The sequence below is a fragment of the Nyctereutes procyonoides genome, unplaced genomic scaffold (genome assembly GCF_905146905.1).
Source record: "Nyctereutes procyonoides isolate TBG_1078 unplaced genomic scaffold, NYPRO_anot_genome, whole genome shotgun sequence".
Taxonomy (NCBI): Eukaryota; Metazoa; Chordata; class Mammalia; order Carnivora; family Canidae; genus Nyctereutes; species Nyctereutes procyonoides.
In genome coordinates this window covers 30,571,492-30,594,458 of record NW_026575139.1, presented here as the reverse complement: position 1 = coordinate 30,594,458, position 22,967 = coordinate 30,571,492, and the positions used below count along the sequence as shown (strand labels likewise).

The window sequence follows — 22,967 nt, the reverse complement described above, 5'->3', positions numbered from 1 at the left end:
ATGCTACATCATGGATACAATTTGGAAAGATTTCATGAGAAATGAGAGAAGATTATGCATAGTACATTGCCACTGATGAAAAATTTTAAACATACATATACACAAAAACAACACTTTATATTTTTCAAATAATCTGTATCCAAAGACAGATGCCAGACAATTCAGGGATTGCTTATGTAGAAGTGGGAGAGAATGGGGATTGGAGATAAAGGGGGGGGCGGAAACAATAAAATAAATAAACCAAGAGAGGGGCCTTCTATGGACTGATGGTGATAATATACTCTGGGCTGAGAAGTGTGATTAACCAGTCGTCTGGGGATGAGGTGAATGTAATTTAGGAGAGGTGATGGGAAAACAGGTTAGCCAAAAAATGGTTAATTGAAGGAAAACAGAAATAAAATATTTCAAGTATTATGATTCATAAGCAGGATGCCTGTAAGGAAGAAAAACGCCCCTAAATAACTACATCTGGTTGCACCTTTTTTGATTTTTTTTTCTTTTTTTTTTTTTTCCTTTTTTGATTTTTAAAGCTTTTGTGGGAGAAACAGGAACTTCTCTTTTTTTTCTTTAGGTGAAGATTTCTATAATAAGGAAAGCAGATGTTTCAAGTGCATGTGTACACCTGCTGTGAGACAAAAATGAGTAGCTACTATTGAGAACAGGCTCTAATTATCTTTTATGTTGCTTGTTAAATTAAAACTCTTTCCCTGGTAAGTATAGACTTATAATTAAGTCATTTATCATGTGTGCTTTTGGCTGCACCTTAAATTGATGATATACGAAAGTTGATATGTGGGTGGCTACTTAGAAATTAGATGGATGAATTATTTTATTGGTCTTTGTCATTTCATGTGTAGGTTCTTCTTCTTCTTTTTTTTAAAAGATTGTATTTATTTATTCATGAGAGACACAGAGATTGAGAGGCAGAGATATAGGCAGAGGGAGAAGCAGGCTCCATGCAGGGAGCCCGATGTGGGACTCGATCCTGGGTCTCCAGGATCACACCCTTGGCTGAAGGCAGACACGCAACCACTGAACCACCCAGGTGTCCCGGTTCTTCTTATTTCTAAGAAACATTGAATATTAACTAATTGTACACAACTGGAGGGAGCAAAGGCAATTATGGTCTAGAACTGTATACTTACTTTCAATCAACATTCTTGGGGAATATGATATACTCCCATTAGTAGAAGTGGCACTCTCTTGGCACCAAAGTCATTTAGTTACAGTGTAAATGAGTCTTCCTCTGCCAGATACAGATTCCATATTTCCTTCCCCTCACTATTATGTATACTATTTCCTACTATAGTTCTGTTGGTATTCTGTCCCACAGAATTCTGCCCCCTCACTTATCTTATGTCCACGTACTCAACACTATACTAACACTTTATATTTATAATCTCATTTATTCCTCATTATACCCTGCATATTATAGATAAAGGAAACAGACTCCAAAAGGTTAAGTGATTATTCTAGGGCCATACAGCTATAAGTATCAGAACCAGGTTTTTAAGCCAAACATAACTCCAAAGCTCATCTTTTTTCCTTCCTGACTGCACTGTATTTTTCATGGGCTATCTTCTACAAAATCCATATTTTTGTAGAATGTGATGTCTTCATTAAACTTCTTAATTTTTTAAGAGGACTTTAACCCAACCCTCTGCTCTAGCTATCACTAAAGGATATGGCGCCTTTAAGTTGTACCACAAAAAAAAAAAAAAAAAAAAAAAAAAAAAAAATCTGTGTTCACATTCCTTTTAGAGATTGGAATTTTAAATTCTCTGTTGTCCATTTGCTCAAAAACCTACTTCTGAGATATGTTATTTATAGGACAGTGGTGTTAAGTTGCTGGCCTTCAATGATGGATGTTATAGCAAGTAGCTGGGTGAAATTCACTAGTCTCTCTGTGTTTTTAATAACAAGTCTACTTAGTATGGTACGTCACATCATTTTTGAGAGGACTTGCAGTTGACATTCTTCTCAGATCCCAGGGTTTAGAAGCACTGACTCATTTTCTTTTTCTTTCCTTTTCTTTTTTTTTCCTTTTCACTGACTCATTTTCTAAAAAAAAAAAAAAAATCTTATGGCTATTATGAATCTTCTACTTGATCGTACTTTCTTCTTTACATTGGTTACTAGAAAGGTTAGAGCCAAATTTGTAGACCATCTCTAATGGACGTGAAGGAATAAGCAATATACATTTGTGCACTAATCTTATTCCTAGCATTATTTTTCTGTGTTTCTCTTTGATTTCATGTTTCTTAATTTGTAAAATTTTTTGCTTTGAATGTATTTTCATAAGTTGCGACATATCCCTTTGGTGGTGATGAATATAAATGTACAAATAACATGTGTAAGGTCAACTGAAGCTTTCCTGACCTGATAATTAAATCACCTTCCTGCTAGGAATGCCATGTAGACACGTTGATGTTCCTCATTTGTTTTCCTCCTCTCTTTCATCTCCTTCTAATTTGTCATTGTTTATTATGGATTTCTCTCTTGATGAACATAATAGTAGAATGTCAGTGGTTGCCTTTCATTGTTGAGTATGAACACAAAGAATTGTTTTTCTGAAAACTTGGTCTTTTTTTTAAGTTAGTCTTTTAATGTATATTTCTCCAAGTTCAATTTTTAGTAAAGGTATGCACTTAATTTTTATGGAAAACATAAAGACACTTAACTAATTTGTTGCTTTCATAAGAATAAGAAAGATATGATACAAAATATCGAAACAGAACTACCGTTATAGAAGTTTTTGAGTTTACCTAGAATAGAATGCTTTTTTCAGCTTGTTCTCATGAAAGTAATGAATTCCCTGTCTATTGCCTCATGGCCACCTCTAATTCAATCTCTGACTAGTAATTCAAATCATCTGAAACTTCACATGTAATTTTACCCCCAAATCAAGTTACCTCCACACTTTCCCCATCTCGTTTCCCACTCCATTTCTTTTTTTTTCCCCACTCCATTTCTTATTTTGATGAATGGCACTGCTCTGGCTGTAGCCAAACCACATACATGGCTGTCATATTAGATGTCCCTATCAGCCACCCAGGTCTTTATGTTTTACCCACTCTGTAGCTTTAGAGCTGGCCCTTTTCCATTCCCATTGCTCTTTCCTGTTCTGAAAGCCTTTGCACATAGCCTTCCTAAGCAGGCATCTGTATTCTTGAAGAAATGCACAAATGAATGTTGGGATGGATTGTCTTAGTTTTACTGCTCTCTCTGGACTTCTGCCTCTCTTCTGCCTCCTCCTAATGTTGTCAGAGTGATATTCCTAAAATGCAAGTCAGATCATGTCACTCCTCTGCTTAAAACCTTCAATGGCTCCTTCCTTCAATGGCTCCTTCCAGCTTTCGGGATTAGGTTTGGTTTCGGTCCTTCCTGCTAAGTCCCCTGCATTGTGCTTATCTTACCTCCTGCCCTTTCTCTCTACTGACCACATAGTTTCATCTTGTGGCTACATGCTCCATATCCTCCTCCATGCTATTCACTTTGCAGAATGTAACTGAAGCATGACTGGGAGAATTTTACCTACTCTCTGCATTAGCTGCCTTTCTTCCTTGCTCACGTATCCCATTATGCACAACCTCATGACACATACCCTATTAAACTGTTATCATGACTTTCTTAGAGAGGGGCCTAATCTTAACATAGATTCTTTACTCTTAGACAGTGTCCAACATTTAGTGAATAGCTAGTAGTTATTGGCTGGCTGAGCATGAAATAGAGTAAGTCTGTAGGTTGTAATCCAGTCTAATTGTTTATTTATGCAGTAACTATTTATTGAGTACTAACTGTGTGCCAGATATTGTTTGAGAGGCTTGGGATACTACAGTGAACAAAAACAGTACCTATCAAACAATTAAAAAGCAAGTACATATAAATATAGTATTGAGTAATAAGTGTCGTAAGGAAAATGAAGAGGAATGAGGAGGTCCTAGAGCATATGGTCAAGTAAGGTGTGTGTTTTTTTTTGTTTTTTTTTTTTTTTTTTTTTTAAGTAAGGTGTGTTTAAAGAGTAAATCTTGGAGCACAGACCTGAATGAAGTGAGACAGGAGCCCTGTGGTCATGGTGGTGGTGTTATGGGGGAGGGTAGCTGGTTCTGGGCAGAGAGAATAACATTCCTGAACATCTGTTATGTACCAGGCCTTGTTCTAGAGGCCTTGGAGATAGCAATGAAAAGGCTGTCAAACATCAGCATTGTTTGTTATTTAACTGTGCAGTCTGTTCTGTTTTGATATTTTATATCATACCTTTTTTGGATTGTTTTGTTTTCTGAAACTGAAAAGTCCCAACATGAGAAAGTCCCTTTGTTCTTCCCAACTGCTTGTCATTTCCTACTCTTTTTTCTAGGAGGAGAACCCATAGATTTTTATCATTTAGAGGCTCCTAACACAGTAGGATACTGATTTAGAGGACAGATCTCCAATCTCTCTATATTTAATCATGATGATCAGGGATGTGTGAGAGCATCTTAGGTATTTATGTCTTTGAGTTGACCCAGGTTATGGATGTATATAAAATTCCCTTACTGTAACTGGATTTAGATACTACTGTTTTCTTTTTCCAGACCCCTGATCCAGTCCACAACCCTCTTAGACCCCTTTGTAAGACAAGAAATCATCATTTTTACTGCTATTCTTGCTCTATCACCTGCTCAGTACCTAAATTAGGTCTGCTCTATGGCAGTTTCCCATGTGTGAGCAGGGCACCCTTCCAGTTAAGTTGTAAAAATCTATGTTTAAATAAGCCCCATGCCCTTCAAGAATAGGAGGTACAGAAATGTTAAATCCAAAGAGAAAAACAACAAAGAACATTCCTAAGAAAACTGTGTCAATTTGCAAATTCGTTGTCCTCTGGTGGCAGCTGACAGGTGGAATGACAACCCAACCAAATAACACTAGGGCCATTGTGATAGGAGGGAACTTAATATTGTTATTGTTCCGCTTAGATGAAATTTGTGTGAGACTATGCCAGCTCTTGTATTGAGAAAACCCAATCGGGCGGAAGAGTTTCTGGTTTCTGCCTTTAGAGCTGCCCAGCAGCTCAGGGAAACCGATTCAATCTGGAAGGTGGCAGCTCACTCGACAGGCTTCTCCTGGCGCCTTTAGGGAGAATCAAAGATAAATAAATACCACGTTTTATGAGAGGAGTATGGGGTGAGAGGGAGTGCCTGGACAGGAGTTAAAATTTCAAAGGGTGGGGGAAGTTCTTGCTGACTTTCTTCCTGATCAGATCTTGTCTCATGACCTCCTTCATGCTTGGATTAGAGCTGGCTCTTGTAAACATGTGTGAGTTTGATAGGAAAGGAAGGAGATAGAAGTGTTTTCCAGCCACCTCAATGGTGGAGGGAAAATGATCAAATACAAATTTCTTTATTAGAGAAAAAAGACTTTTAAAACTATTTTACAAATCCTATTGGATGCTTATTTGCCTCTGGAACGTGTGAAACTCTGGCCTGTTTTAGAGGTTTAATTTTGAAAGTCTGTAGTTTCTTTAGGAAAAATTTAGGTGGGCAGCCCGGGTGGCTCAGCGGTTTAGCGTCGCCTTCAGCTCAGGGCCAGATCCTGGAGACCCAGGATCGAGTCCCACGTCAGGCTCCCTGCATGGAGCCTGCCTCTCCCTCTGCCTGTGTCTCTGCCTCTCTCTCTTTCTCTCTCTCTCTCTCTGTCATGAATAAATAAATAAAATCTTAAAAAAAAAAAAAGGAAAAGTTTATGAAGCATTTCCAAGGTTGGTAAACTTACTGTAGTACTTAGCTCCTCTATTTACTGAGCATGGACACTGGCTTCTTATCTCTCTATTGGACTTTACTTATTTTTTCCTAATATTTATGAATAATTTTAATGTGAGCATGACCTACCTCAAAGGGGCTATGGATATTTAATTTGCTAAAAATAATTCATTATTCTTCATAAATTTACAGAGCTTCAGAGATCATTTGGCCCCCCTGCCACTTTGTGAAGAGTAAACTGCAGCCTAGAAAGAATAAGTGGCTTGCTTAGGGGCATTCAGCTAGCAAAGAGATGTGCAGGGACTCCACCCAGATCCTGACCCCCTGACTATTTTTTTCCTACATTGATGCATATCTTTTGAGCTGCTTAGGGTTCAGTGTTTCACGCAATGGAGAGAACTACAGCATCTTGTTTTATTGACTTATAAAATAATTAAATGAATTGCTTGTATAATTCAGAACATCATATGAGTCGGTACGATAGTTTCAGTCTCTGTTTCCATCAAACTTTTTTAGGAGAGCAACTACAAAGTCAATTCCAATATTGGGTTTCAATCTGTTGTGTTTTTCTTCCTGCTGTGGAGAGTATACAGCGATTAAAAAAATAAAAGTAGCCCCAAAATAGGCAACCAGGAGGTGAAAAACAAAAGCAAAGATACTTGGTTATCAGATGCCAGTCACTGAGATTCTAGACTATTCCTCCTATGAATGTAGTGTGGGTTTCTAAGACTACTATTATAATATTTTATGTCTGTATCCCCAACCTATAGTAACTCTTCATTTTACTTTCCCCAGGGTGCAAAGTTAATTTAAAATATTAGTACCAGTTGAGGAGGGGAAGCTTTTCTAGATTTCCTTAGAGGATAGGCTGAATAAGGAAGGGTCCTTGCCCCAACTAGCATGAAGGGGAAGAAAATGTATTATTGACTTCTGACAAACAACTTTAGACAGGGAGCATGCAAAATTTTTTTTTAAAAAAATCAATCAGGGATCCCTGGGTGGCGCAGTGGATGGCGCCTGCCTTTGGCCCAGGGCACGATCCTGGAGACCCGGGATCGAATCCCACATTGGGCTCCCGGTGCATGGAGCCTGCTTCTCCCTCTGCCTGTGTCTCTGCGCCTCTCTCTCTCTCTCTCTCTCTCTGTGACTATCATAAGTAAATAAAAATAAAAAATAAATAAAAAAAATAAAAAAAATCAATCAAATAACTCCTCAAAGGAAAGGTGCTTTTTGGTTGAAAAATACAGTTAGGGATCCCTGGGTGGCGCAGCGGTTTGGCGCCTGCCTTTGGCCCAGGGCGCGATCCTGGAGACCCGGTATCGAATCCCACGTCGGGCTCCCGGTGCATGGAGCCTGCTTCTCCCTCTGCCTATGTCTCTGCCTCTCTCTCTCTCTCTCTCTCTCTCTCTCTCTCTCTCTCTCTCTGTGACTATCATAAATAGATAAAAAAATTTAAAAAAAGAAAAGAAAAATACAGTTAATTACAACCGTAAAAATATAGAGAATTTTTCAGGTTCAATATATTTTGTACCCCATTAGAAGCAATAGTTGGCATTTGGTACTGGTTGTCAGTACTAGTTGTCAGTGCTAGTTGTAGGTGCTAGTTGTCACTTGTCTGGCCCATCCTCTTTTTTGTCTTTGTTTCAGGGACTAGAACTCACTCAGTCCCTGTTTTCAAAAGGGCTGGGGTAACCTCCTTTGGTGTGACAATAGGACTGTTTATGTTGGAGACAAATCACAGAAGCCCAAGGTAACAACATGCGCAGAGTGCGAGAGTGTATCCGGGAGATTTTTATTTGGCATTTTTACTGCTAACAATCTACAGAAGTTTTAGTATTTAGTGCCAGGTCAGACTTAAGGGGCAGTTTCTATTTCTGTGTGATTCTGAAAGGTTTAAAAAGTCAGCGAAAATGTTATATAATAGAGGATGGAGATTCAGACTTCTATAGAACCTTGCAAAGACATGAGGGAAGGCAAACAATTGCTTGTCGGCTTTTTGTTTTTTGTTTTTTAATTAAAAGAAGTCAAAAAGCACAGTAAGTTCTATGGTTCATTGAGCAAGGCCTTTGTTCATCCAAAGTCTCTGAAACCCACACCTCTCCCCAAACCAGTACTAAATTCTTTTGTGGCCAATGAGGAAAGCAGGTAAACTGAGAAACAAAGCACTTAGAAGATAGGCCTGTGGTCACATGGTGTGACCAAAACAGAATTATCTAATCTACCCACTTCATTGCATATTAAGCCAGCGCTCATTCAGTAAAGTACTTTTCATCACTGCAGAGTCTTGCTATAAACACAGTGGCTTTTGGTACCGGGCTATCTTTAGATTCCGTTGACATTTTGTCTCTGCTCACATACCAGTTGGGTGAATATTGGCCCATGTGATTTTTTTAATTGGATTACAAGGAATCCATCATATATCTCATTGACTTCTGAAGAAACTAAGAACTTGCCCTCTTGAGCTTCCGAATGAGAGATCTTTATTCATTTATTACGTAGGGTGCAGGCTGGGGCCTGTTGGTTCTCTGAATTCTTTGGTGTTCAACTGAGAAAGCCAAATCCATCATTTTACTATGCTCACATGGGAGTTAGCTAAATTAATAAGGTTTGCACCTTATTTTTACTTGTTTACTTAAGACTACAGATGTGAATAGGGCTGTTGAGTCTGCCCAGGAGGCAGAACTGTTGTTTTGGATGAAACTAAATGAAATCTCCACCCTGGCAGAGTGAGAGGTTCAAACTGAGGGAGAGAATAACAGTATTCTCTGTTTAAAGTGAACAGTATTCTCTGTTTAAAGTGAACAGTATCTTCACTTTAAACTACATCTCAGGGGGTGCCTGGGTGGCTCAGTCGGTTAAGTGTCTGTCTTGAACTCAGGTCATGATCCCAGAGTCCTGAGATTGAGCCCTGTGATGGCCTCCCTGCTCAGCAGGGAGTCTGCTTCTCCCTCTGCCTGCTGTTCCCCATGCTTGTGCATTCTCTCTCTCTGTCAAATTAATAAATAAAATCTTTAAATTAAAATAAACTTCAGAATTTTGTTCCCAATTCAAGAAGAATGTTCTAAGTTCTATTTGAAGATAGTAATATCTTTAGAATCATGCAATGAACAAAATACCAGAACTTCCAAGTGGTCAGTTAGGACCTGGTTAACTAACTTTAATTAACTGAGTGTCAGTTTCTTGAACTATAAAACAAAGAGATTGGTAAATGCTTCCCAGAGTTGCTTCAAGCACCTAAGTTCTCTAATTATTGTATTATAGTCATACACTGATAATAAAATATTTAGATACATGCATAATTTTATTTTGTATTAAAGGAGATGGTTTATAGTTGACAGTAGTAGAACTGAAATTTCTTTTGTATATGTATGATTGGGTATACCTGTCTGTGCATGGAAAATTTCAGGTTATTAATAAAAAACAGTTAATAGTAGTTTCTTTGGGGAAATAGGATAATGGGTCTGTGGAGAGGGAGAATTTTACATTCATTTTATACTTTTATTTTCTAATTTTTTTTACTAAATCCATGCATTGTTTAAAAAAATTTTTTAAATGACCTTATTATTCATTTTAAAAGGACAAAAAAGGAAGACTTTGAAATCATTACAGAATGCATACCAGGATAACAATATGTGGAATGTAATTTCAGACTCCAAATATTTTATGTAGACTTAACATATTATTTGAAATTATAAGTAGATTTTTTGCTCTTATTATAGTAAGAAAGATCTTTTAAATCCTGTCTATCGATGAGAACAGCTACTTTTGTTTGATGAAATAAGCAGCCTTTTAAAACCATAGAAGCAAGATTTAGCAATGTTAATGACAGGATTGTAGAGTTTTATTTATTTGACACTCCAAAAGATATTATTCCTTTAGCCTCTCTGTGACAGTTTGTAGAATCATTTTCCTTTGATTTGCTGCTATTGGAATGAAATAGAAATGGAAACAATTGGTTTTCAAACCAATTAATTAGTAATGATGAGTTCCAAGGTCAGAGTGTAGTCTTTCTTAACGCCATGTTTTAAATGCAAAACAGTGGCTCCCTCTTCTTATAAGACAGAACTACAGGAAATGAAAAGGCACAGTCTGTTGAAACATCAGAAGGCTTTTTTAGAGGCTGCATATGGCACTGGACTTGAATTTTGGTTTAAGCATTATTTTTTGTCCTTTTGTCCTATTTTTACAGATGTTTCTATGAAGTTTTGAAAAACTCTAAAAACCCCCAAACTAGAGGTTTCTAGCCTGCATATTCGTAGAGTTCTTTATTTTTTTATCCTTTCTACTTTCTTTCTTTCTTTTTGAAACAGTGAACTTTACAGAAAATAAGGACCTAAGCAATATTCCATTTTTGAAAAATCAGAATACCTTCTTGGCTCTGTTAATATATTTTTATTATTATAATCAATATAATACAGACATGATAGGTTTTTAAATTTCCAGTTATTCTGGCGTATTTTCCCTTATCTGCAACAACGTTTTCTAGCCTTTCCCATATTCAAAAATAGGAAGTAAGCAAAAAGTTAATTTAAAGGAGATCTGCCACATTGGCCTTGTTGAAGTTTTCCTTTGCTATTATCAGATTTGCACTACCTCTGGCTAAATTTATTTGTTCTTCCACTTTCTTCAGATTGTAGTACTGGTATAATTTACTTATTTCACTGGCGCATTAGGTTATTTATACTAATGTTGATAATATTAATGATGATAATAACTATTGCTGTCATTTAATAAGTTCTTATTTTTGCTAGATGCTACGTCAGACATTTTGTTCATTCATTTAGCAAATTTTTGAGTACTTTCTATGTTCCAGACATTGATCTAGGGTCTAAAGATATAGTGGTGAATGAATAAGACAAAGCCCTTAAGAAGTTTATGTTTGGTATATTGTTTCTAGTCTATATAAAGTATACAGGTAGGTATTTTCTTAATTTTATAAATGAGAAAGCTGAAGCTAGAGAAGGAAAACAAATTTTCCAGCATTCTATAATCTATAAGTGGCCAAGTTTTAGTTTGAACCCATCTTACTTGATTCCAGTCTGCATTCCGCTCCATTCTACTGCCTCTTGATAGATGTATACAGTTTCCTTCTTCATTAAAGATCTTTATAAACATCCAAGATTGGTCTGAAGTGCTTGACTATGGATAGAATTATTTTTTATCTTGGTGCTTCAAGAAAGTTAGAAGAGACACTAAAACCTAATACTTTAAGCATCAAAAAGAATATAATATTTAGGATTAGTTTAAGCAAAAGAAAGTAGAATTTGTACCCTGAAAACTATAAAAACATTGTTGAAAAATTAAAGAAGCTTAAATAAATGGAAAGATATCTCCTGTGTACAGATCAGAAGTCTCAATATTGTTAAGATGGAAGTACTCCCGATGGGGGACACCTGGTGGCTCAGCGGTTGAGCACCTGCCTTTGGCCCAGGGCGTGATCCTGGAGACCTGGGATCGAGTCCCGCATCGGGCTCCCTGCATGGAGTCTGCTTCTTCCTCTGCCTGTGTCTCTGCCTCTCTCTCTCTCTCTCTCTCTGTGTCTCTCATGAATAAATAAATAAAATCTTTAAAAAAAAAAAAAGAAAAAGGAAGTACTCCCCAAATTGCTGTACAGTTTCAACACAATCCCTGTCAAAATCCCAGCTGAACTTAAAGTTCATTGGGACCTAGGCCAGCCAAAATAACCTTAAAGAATACAACAAAGTTTGAGGATTCAGACTTTCTAATTTCCAAACTTACTATAAAGCCACAGTAATCCAGCTGGTGTGGTGCTGATGTAGGATAGAAATATAGATAAGTGAATTAAAATTGAGAATGCAGAAGTAAATTCTTTCATTTATGGTCATTTGAATTTTGACAAACATTCTAAGACAATTAAATGGAGGAAAGGTTAGTTTCTTCAATAAATAGCTCTGAGGCAACTGGATAGCCACATGCAAAAGAATAAAATTCAACCCCTATTTTATACCATATATCAAATCGATCAGATACCTAGATGTAAGCTATAAAGCTATATGACTTAGAAGAAAAAATAGGTATAAATCTTCATAACCTTGGAATCGTCACTAGTTTCTTAGGTATGACACTAAAAGCCCCCCCAAAAAACCAAAGTAAAAATAAATTGAACTTCATCAAAATATAAAACTTTTGTGCTTCAGAATGTACCATCGAGAAAGTAAAATGACAGCTTACAGAATGGAGGAATATAATTGCAAATCTTATATCTGATAAGAGTCTAGTTTCCAGAAAACATAAAGAACACTTGAAAAACAATGATAGAAAGATAAGTAACTCAATTAAAAACAGATGAAAGATTTTTTTAAAAAATATTTATTTATTCATGAGAGATACAGAGAGAGAGAGGCAGAGACAGAGAGACACATACAGAGGGAGAAGCAGGCTCCACGCAGGGAGCCCGACAGGAGACTCCATCCTAGGTCTTCAAGATCACACCCTGGGCTGAAGGCGGCGCTAAACAGCTGAGCTACCAGGGCTGCCCCCAGATGAAAGATTTGAATAGGTATCTTTCCAAAGACTAAATGCTGATGGTCAGTAAGCACATGAAAAGACACTCAGCAGTCGTTTGTGAAATACACATCAAAACAAAGATGAAATGCCACTTCACACCACTAGGACAATTATAATAAAAAAGACAATATCAAGTGTTAGTGAGGTGTAGGAACATGGAAACCCTCATACCTTGCTAGTGGGAATGTAAGATATTGTAACCACTTTGGAAAACAGCTTGGCATTCCTCAAAAAGTTAAATGTAGAGTTACTCTATGACCCAGCAGTTCTGGACCTGGGTATATGCCCATGATAATTGAAAACATGTTTACACAGAAACTTGCACATGAAAAGTCATAGCAGCCTTATTAATAATAACCGGAAAATGGAAACAACCCAAATATCTTATCAACTGATGTTGTTTATCAACTGATGAATGCATAAATAAATAAGGTATATCCATACGACAGAGTAGTGTTTGGCAATGAAAAAGAATGAAGTACTGATAGATGTGGTAACACAGATGAACATGATGTTAAGTGAGACAGGCACAAGTAGCTACATATCCTATGATTACATTTGTGTGAAATGTCCAGAATAGTCTAATCCATAGAGACAGAAAATAGATTAGCGGTTGTCAGAGTCTGGAGTGAAACAATGGGGAGTGACTAACTAATGAGTACAAAGTTTCTTTTGGGTGTAATAAAAATCTTCTGGACTTGGGTACTGATGATGGTTATACAACTCTGTGAGTGTACTAGAAAATACTGAATTGCTTAAAGGGGTAAATTTTATGGTAAGTGAGTTATATCGCAACAAAGCTGTTACGTGTATTTAAAAATCTATTACTTTGGTTTTGGATTATCTGTGTTTGGGTTATCTCAGTTTGAGTAACAATGTAATCTAGACTTTAATTATCCAGGAGGACCTTTAATCTTCTTTATTTTTATGCATCTATCTACTGCCTTACTTTCCACCAGCTAGTCTTATTACATACAGGCAAAAACTGATAGAGTAATATGATATCATTTTTATTTATACTTCCTTCTTGGTCTTTAAAAAAAACTTTAATGTTATATTAATTTTCAAACCAAGACTGGCATATTGTTGCAATTACATCATTTGGAAATATGTTTATTTTCAAGAGTACGGATTTGATTTAGAAACTGCTTTTCCTGCATTCTTTGTTATTCATGGCAATTGATGGCTACACACTTAAAATGCTCCCTGGCCAGAGTATAAGAATGTTGGGGGGTCAGAGTAGAAATGATTTATGGTTTGATAAAATGCAGGCAGGTTGAATATGACTTTTATAATGTGTCTGTGAGACCCACTTATGGAATGAATTCATACATATCCTCTTTTTTTGTAAACATGGAATTGAAGTAGGTTTTATTTCTTGAATGTTCTGGCATGGTGCTAGTGAGAAGTGTGAGTGTCCTACCCAAAGCATTCATTATATAATAGGAAGTGAAGTTTTCCGAGAGAAGTAATGGGCTTGGAAGATCGAGAAGGTAAACTCGTTGCTGGGAGACAATTCCTTCCCACTGATATTCCCAATGCACTTTCCTAGGGAGTGCCTGGTGCTCCTTTGCTGTAGTTGCTAGACAATATTCCCTCTTATTCAGGGTGATTGGATAAAGAAACCAGTTATTTGGGGCCTGGAATAGAGACAGCAAGGAGCCATGGTTCTGAATATGGTGTCTGGCTCAGGCATACTTGCTAGTGATGGCAGGATGGGCTGGACAGAAAAGAGTGGGTGGCAGTATTTGATAATACAAGACAGTGGCATCACCACTTTCATTGCTGGTCTTCTCTTTTAAAATAGGTTATGTTTTAGCCTCTTGTCAAATTGAATGTTAAGTATCCCTGTAGCCATTGCCTGCCAAGTATTGGCATATGTGGAAAGAATTCTATTAACATGGCTTCAGTTCCAGCCACATTTGAATTGTTAATGTTAATCAAGTCTTTGCTACATTGGTCCTACTTACCAGCAACCTTCCCTTTGCCTCTTAGTCTTTGTGCCCAGTTCAAGTGATAGCAAGCTCTAAATTTAGCTTCTTTTAATCCCTGCCTAACCTTATAGTTGTTGGTTTCAACAGCTCCCTAGGGTGATGGCATATATTATTTTAAAATTTATTTTCCATTCTTTTTAAAGCAGTTTTGAACCTAGATTAACAGGTGATCTATTTTGTTTAAAGTAGAATAGATTGTTCAACTTTTATTTTATTTATTTAAAAGATCATATTTATTTATTCATGAGAGACAGAGAGGGAGAGGCAGAGACACACAGGCAGAGGGAAAAGCAGGCTCCCCATGGGGAGCCTGATGTGGGACTCAATCCCTGGACCCTGGGATCATGCCCTGAGCCAAAGGTAAATGCTCAACCACTGAACCACCCAGGTATCCCAGATATTTCAGCTTTTAAAGGCAGCAGGAGTGGGTACATTAAATAATGCCCATTTGTTCACTTGAATTTCTAAAAAAAAAGACAGTTTTATGCTAGAGAAACATTTGTATTATCATAGTATCTTAGAGTTAAATTAAATCTTGAGCTATCATCCTCTCTCTTCTTCTAACAGAATGCTTTAGCTAAAAACATCCACAGAAAATAACAATTTAAATAATTTAAAAAACTCTTAAAGAGTTAACTCATACCAAAGTATACCAGTTTTCATTATCAAGGAAATTATGTTTTAAAATTTGTAAAATTATTTCCTTTAGCAAGGTTAATTCAGTTTTCTCAGTTATTTTTCCCTATTTATTAGGTAGATGTTATATTCACTCTCAATTTGAAGCAAGTCATTCTTCTCTACTCTCAATATTTCTCCCCCAAATACAGAAAAGTCTCTTGGACAAGTGACTTCATAGTCACCTTTGAGTTCTATCTCCCTGGAGTTCAAGTTGTGCTTGAACTGAACAGAGAAGTCTGAGTTTTATTACCTGGAGAGATGCCGAGACTGAAGTCCTATTAATAGATTCCCTGATTCTGCTGAAGTTCATAATGAGACGTTTGCCATTTCCAAGGAGAAACTGGGAAAGTAAAGCTTGGCATGTCTTCTGTGATAGGTGGAAGTGTAAGATAGGGGCCAAGCCGTACAAGGGATTACAAGCGGGTTCTCTGAAGCACCGTGTGGCATTCGAGATCCTGGTGGACTCGAAACTCAGAATGTTACAAGGAGCATGCTTACAGTGAAGGATGAGGTGGAGGATGAGGAGATTCCTAACTGGGCCAGAAAAAATAGGAAGGTCCTCACACTATCCATAATCCCTTCTTACTGTTATGACTTAGGCAAAAGTACAAAACTGAATTTCCTTCCTTTCTCATGCCTGTCTCAGGTTTGTTTCCTATGGGGCATAGAGGGAAAGGGGGGCGGGGAGCAAAGTGGTGTCACTTGTTTTAGTTCTTTTTTAAGGTCTTTGGGTGCCGAACTCTTTATTGATGGTCAGTTTATTTATTTATTTATTTTTTGATGGTCAGTTTAGATTTTCATGAGCAAAAGTTGGAATAATGATTATTCCCACTTTCTGAACACAAGAATTGTACCAAGCATGTTATATTGTTTTATTTATTTATTTATTTATTTATTTTTTTTTATTTTTATTTATGATAGGCACACAGTGAGAGAGAGAGAGGCAGAGACACAGGCAGAGGGAGAAGCAGGCTCCATGCACCAGGAGCCTGACGTGGGATTCGATCCCGGGTCTCCAGGATCGCGCCCTGGGCCAAAGGCAGGCGCCAAACCGCTGCGCCACCCAGGGATCCCCATATTGTTTTATTTAATCTATACAACACTATATTAGCATTTTTCTGTAAATTAATACGCATAAAGCATTTAGAATATTGGCCAAAATGTAGTAAGAGTTCAATAAATGTTGTGGTTAACCCCTGTTTTGGAGACAAGAGAACCATGTCTTAGAGCAGCATTGGTAGAATTTGAATCATGTGTATGAAACTCTAAAGTCTATGCCCTAAATTATTGTGCCCTGATGTGTCTCTCTTTTTTAAGAACTCAGCTTTTTTAACACAAATCTTCCCTGTTATTTCCCTGTAGAAGTACTCTAGGATCATACTTGTAATGTTAATTCTATATTCTAACTCGTTCCAGTTTGTGAGTCCTATATCCTTCCACACACACACACCCCTTGCATTTATCCCTAGGGAAGTTCATTCTTCAAATTATCAAGGTCTGGACCAAATTTATTTAGTGAGAATGTAGAATTTTTCTTACAAGATTTTAAAAGGACAAGTAAAATAATTACACAAAAGGATCTGTTTAGGCTCTTTTTGCATGGTAGGGGGTGGACCAAATAACCTTTGGATCACTTCCACTTGTATAATTCACCATTTCGGCAGGACAGCAACATTTCAGGCCAAAGTTCAACTTTTTTTTTTATTATTATTAAATTCTTTTATCGTCGCCAGGAAACTAGAGAAAATGAATTCTTCACAGTGTGCTTGTGCATGCAACTTGAAACGGTTTGCACACTAAATGAAATTAAATGAAAGACAGCTGTTTGGGAAAGAGCTGTCAGAAACTGATTGGGTTCTATTAGAGGAGAATGGGACTAGGAATAAGTTTTCAGAAACAGGATATCAGTGGTTTAAAAAAGCAAGCAAATTTACATATACAAAAGCTCTCATGTGGTTGTGCTATTGCATGTCTTTTTAGTTCATCCATCTTAAATTATTATTTGCTCTTGCTGTGTAGGTGTCTGCTTTCAAGGCTCCTCTTCCCATATCAAATGTTGCAGCAGTTCATTCTTTTCTGAGAAGTAAATATAGTACAACCCCACTACAATGCTATTCAAAGTACTTTGGTTTAGGTTAAACTGCAAATCCAGTCATGTTCCCCAAACCACTTCCTTTACCCCAGTACCTCAGATCCTGCCAACATACAAAGGGGAGGACCACCTCGGGCAGGTTGCCAGAGGTGCTGCAAGGCTCTTCTGAGATGGCTGCTAGAAAGAAGGCAGCAGTTATATCCCACAACAGACTGACCTGTGGTGATAAGTGTGATGATGTTACTGAGCCTTTGATTTGTGCCTGTACTGTGTACCTTCCAGGTGCTCAAGTTACGTTACCTCTGTGATCCTCCTCCAGCCTCCTCCCCCATACCCCATTGCTCATTGTTTGGGCATGTGTTTTCATATTACAGGTTGCCCTCAAGCCTTGCTACTGCTGAACAGCTAGCTTCACTCTGCTATCCTTAACCTTCCTGTAAGTGCATAGTAGGATCTCTCCCGGGCTCCAGCGGCAGATACAACGCTGCACATGCAACTGCCTCAAGGAATTTTTTTTCTAAGCCTTTGGGGGTTTCACTCTTTGAAATGTAACCTAACCACAGCATAACCTCATACAGGAGATTCAGTTAGCTTTCGAAGTTAGGAATCTTAGATAATGTTGTGTTCATAAAGTCTTAGTTTCTGGCACCTCTCCTTCCATTGAATTTTTGCATTTTTCAACCTCACTTAAAGTGGTCTTTCGTAATTCACTTAGGCCCAATCTCAACTACCTTCCTCTGAGATCTCGCTTGCTATCTTCTCAGTAACTTCTTTCTTTTCTCTGATATAGAACACAGGTCCACGTCCTCTCCCTTGGTTGAGATTAAGGAATCATGTGATTCAGTGTGCCCTCTTTAGCCCACCTTTCCTGTCTACCTATCTTATCACAGGGTAGACCCTATTACCACTCCTGAAGTATCTGTGCCCATGTCTCCAAGAGCCAAGCACATGGCATCATCTCCAGTCTCTCCAGCCATCCACAAGGACACATTTTCAAACTGAGTCACAGGAACGTCCTGGGGATCCCATAGTTCCCCATTTATAAAGCCACATTTGGGAATAATAATGAAAGGTTAAAGTGTCAATGCTCCCCTAAGATAGACCCAGCATTTTCTCTGACCAAGAGAAAAGTGCTAGCAAAATAAGTATGTCTTGATTATTTTCCCCACTTCTCTGGTATAATTTACATATAATTTATATAAATGAGTTTCTGGCCTTCCAGAATTATGTTACAACTCCTACACTCAGTACAACTCCAGCAAAGTAAGTGGGGCAGGCACCAGGTCAGAGGCACCCTGCAGGATTTGCTATCCTTAAAAAGACATTTATTGAAGCACATATCACTATTAAAGGTAACCCTGAACCTACTGGAGATATTTGTTGGTGAGGACTATTTGTAGTCCTAGAAGTTCTTTTGATTAACTGTGAATGCTTTTCTCCTTTTTCTCCTGGTTATGATCCAGAGTAGATACCAATAATATTCTTCTTTATAATCAGGAAGTTGTTGAACACTCATTCTGTGAGAGTCATGGCCAGAAGGGACAGAGTCTGTGGAAATTACAAATATTCTACCTCTAATTTTCTCTGCATCACATAATGAATAAAATCATCAGACCAGGGATCCCTGGGTGGCACAGCGGTTTGGCGCCTGCCTTTGGCCCAGAGCGCGATCCTGGAGACCCGGGATCGAATCCCACATCGGGCTCCCGGTGCATGGAGCCTGCTTCTCCCTCTGCCTGTGTCTCTGCCTCTCTCTCTCTCTCTCTGTGACTATCATAAATAAATAAAAAAATTAAAAAAATAAAAAAAAAATCATCAGACCATCCCATTGTTACCTAGTTAAAGGAGATTTTTGTGTAGTTTATCTTACCAGCTTCCTTTTTCATTCATTCAGAACACATTTTTTGAGTACCTATTACGTGTTAGGCACTGTGCTTGGGCTGATGTTAGAAAAATTGGTAGTCTATATTCCCTGCTCTTGAGAACTTATGGTCTGGTGAACTGTATTGAGGAAAAGTGTTTTTCTCAGTGTTGATATGATGATTGCTCTGTTAATGGCATTTATGTCAAAAGTGTGCCTTAATATATTTCTCTCCTTCTTCATTTGGCCAATGTAATATTTATCTTCTCTACAAAATACAATCAGCCCTTTTGTCTACCTGATCTCAGATGAGATAACAAAATATACATAGGCGTACATGATGACACTGCCACAAATGTATTTCTTTCTTTAGGTAGTCTTTCTGAATTCTTGGCAATTTTTAATTTTTAATTTTGTGAGTCTTAGCTATAGTAATTCAGATTTAATTATCATGTGATGAAGCTGGGGTGATTGATTTTAGTGCAGCCATAGGAAAACAAAGCCGACAGCTGGGCTGCAGCTGTGTCCTGGCTGGTTCTATTGAGCTGTATTCAGAGGGAAAAGTGGTGGCAGCTTCCCAGGCTCCCCCATTCCAGGAGATGGTCCTCTTTGGTCATCCAAAGCAATACCTGCCAGATGCTTTTGAAGCCAGTTCAATTAACACTCAGGAAGTAAGACTTCAGTAAAAAGGTATTAAGAATATAGTTCATGTTTAGTAGGCATGTCATCACCGTTTTCCTCTTTACAAATTCAATAAACTCCCTATACAGAAAGAATATTTACCTAATATAATTGGGTATTATTTCCCCTAAATTGCAAAGATATGGTTTTAAATTTGGTTGTCTTAAAGTTCTCTAAACTCTCATATAATTTTTGACCCATGATGTCTAATTTTTGCCTGAAAATATTTTATAGATTCTATTGGGTAGGATAGCATACTTATGTTTAAAATGTAGTCAGTTGGTTTACTGATTTTTAAAATTTCAGTAGAATTTGCATTCACTACCTTTTTAAAAATATATTTTATTTATTTTAGAAAGAAAGCACACATGTGAGAGAATGGGGTGGGAACAGGGAGGGGGAGAGTTTTTTTTTTTTTTAAACAGATTTATTAGAGAGAAAGGGGGGGGTGGAGAGCAGAGGGAGAAGGAGAGAGACTCCTAAGCAGACTCCACACTAAGCCCAGAGCCCAAAAAAGCAGGGCTTGATCTCAGCACCCTGAGATCCTGATCTGAGCAGAAACTAAGAGTCAGTTGCTTAACAGACTGAGCCACCCAGGCACCTCTGCATTAGCTACTTTAAACTTTATTTTCTAACTTAGATTTTATTTGTAACTTAGATTCCTGTGAGAAAGCTTTATCGCTTTCTAACAACAAATGCTTTTTCTCTCATGGATGAATGTTCTGATGCATACTAGGCTCAATATCTGGCTATCAGGGTGACTGGATGGAACTCTTAGCAGAGTCACTATACTGAATATGACCATTTAAAGGTTTATGCACATTTGGCCTGTTAGTGAAGGCCTTCCTGTAATTAGTTCATATAGAGGTTTTCTTGCTGTATAAATTAACTGATGCACTTGAAGATGTGATTTCCCTAGCAAAAGATTTCCCACAGATACTATTTCCATGAGGTTTCTCTGCAGTACAAATCTTCTGATTGAGTAATCAACTCTGACTTCTGTCTGAAGTCCTGCCAACATTCAGTACAGACATAGTTTCTCTCCAGCATGAATTTTCTGGTATGCAAGCAGTCTTAATCTTTTCGTGCACTTTTCCACATTCAGTACATGTATAGTTTTTCTCTTGTGTGAACTTGCTGATGCCATAGGAGTTGTGGCACTTCTGGTTGTTTTACTAATTTATCCTATGTATTTGTGATTATTAGTGACAGCTGTCCAGTCCTGAGTCATAGCAAACCCTTCAGCCTCATTGAACAACATCCTTTGCACTAAATCATATTTTTTTGTTTTATATCTATAACTATTAAGGTGGAGTTGGACTATTCTCTGTTAATAACAGAACCTGTTCCAAGTTGTAATATTAGAAAACAAAACATTTGTTTCACACTGACTCATTTATATAGATCGCATACTGTTTACCATAATATTCATCCTTCCATTATTCAATCTGAGTGTAATACAATTAAATGACAGTTACTTTTCTTATTTGCCATACTAGTGGGATAGTCAGTCTTTTAATAGAAGCTTTTGAGGGCTCTACGCAGCACTTTGCCATTAAATTTGTGCAGTAATATATGATGGTTTCTGTGTTACATTTTATGATATATTGGCATATAAAAATTGTTTTATCCAGAATATTTTTCCCTAATCTTGTTACTCTCATTGTGATGAGGTTTTTAAAAAAGGTTTTTTTGAGCATAGTTGATGTACGATGTTATATTAATTTCAGGTGTGCAACATAGCGATTCACCACAAGTGTAGCTCACCACAAGTAGAGCTACCATTTTTCATTTTGTGATGAGTTTTTTATTTTATTTTATTATCGAAATATAGACTAAATATTTATCAACCTGTGTTTCTTTGTCATGGGTTTAATGTACAAGTAAAAATACTGGTATTTCCCTAAGTCTTCCATAATATAATTTTCACTAGACAACAACTGATTTGTCAGAGTTAATTATTACTTATATGTCATATTTTTGTAAGTACTATTTATTGAGTGCTTACTGTATATAACAGATACTGTGGCAGAATATTTCATGTACTGTCTTATTTAATTATCTTAGTAATTTTTAGCATGACACTGTGTTTTCAAGTCAGTGACCATTTCAGATGGGCTAAAATAGAGCATGAGTAGCAGTAATTTAAAGTGACTCATTGACAAAACATGTAAAGCTAGAGCAATAGGCTAAATTATTCAAATATTGTTCAGATATAAAATTTTCTTTTACCCAAATAGGATTCTGCCTTTTGAATAGTGAGAAAATATGGTCTTCTGTTTAAGCAGAGAATTTGAGAGTCACTAGATTATAATGTGAGTTTCTAATTTTTACTATCTAACTAACTCTGTAAGTCATTACATTTCTGTTACAATCCCCAACTGGAAATGTTGAATGAATGCGCCTAACTATGACTAGAGTGCATTTTATACATTCACAGGCTGAGAGCATCTGTGAATAGTGCCTGGTTTTCAGTTAGTAGTGTTTGTTCATGGTTCTGCATCCTATTGAATTGGGACTTTGCTTATATAAAGAAATGTCTATAAGGCCACAAGCAAGTAAAGTTGGAATTTCTTCCTTGGGGAAATCTGAAGTGTTGAGTTATAAGCAAATATTAAGGTTCAAAGTGGGTGATATAATGAGCACAGTCAAGGAATTAGTAATTATGTAACACTTCATGTTTGCAAAATGTTTTATAGCCATATTCATTAATTTACATAAGTCCCCTGGAAGGTAACAATGTTATTACATGTGTTTTATAAGCAGGAGGGGCAAAATTAAGTGACAAAAAGAAGAGTGGCAAAAATTGGGACATAGGTTCTAAATTGTGGGCCTATATCCTATACTACATTGCTTCATTAGGAAAATGAGATAAAATGCTTCTGTTTTGTTATAGACACGAGTAGAGTGCCTATTTGGATAGTTGTTTATGAATATTTATATAGTTTTATATATTTCTTTTATTTTTTGGTTATGTGTATGAAAAATCTTCCAACACAAATTCTGATCAATGAATATCTGAGCTTATTAGCTCATGGATTAAGTCCCGAGTTATAAACTCTCCATTAAATGGTGTAGATGTCATGACAAACGATTGGTCAATTATGTCCAGTGGATGGATGGTCCGTGTTGATCTAGAGAGAGTACATTGTGAAACCAACAAAGGTATTACCGGGGAGAACTGACCTTTTTGACCACACACTGCCTGTGGCTTCTCTCTCTCTGTCACTCAGTTTCTCTTTGTACTTTCCACCCCTCCCCACCCCCCTGCAAAGAATAGCAAATTTCTGCTTAAGAGTAATAAATTTGCTCACAAGCTCAAAAAGGTAAAACAAGACCTTCCATAACAGAAGAGTAGTCTAAAAACTGACTTGGGTGCCTACATTAGAAAGCAG

The 22,967-nt window shown here is 37.2% G+C and overlaps 1 protein-coding gene across 7 annotated transcripts in view; it reads left to right on the top strand.

The window, feature by feature from the left end:
- Positions 1–22,967, top strand: part of RAD51B (RAD51 paralog B) — a 597,782-nt gene that overhangs the window by 216,294 nt on the left and 358,521 nt on the right. The window lies entirely within an intron of this gene.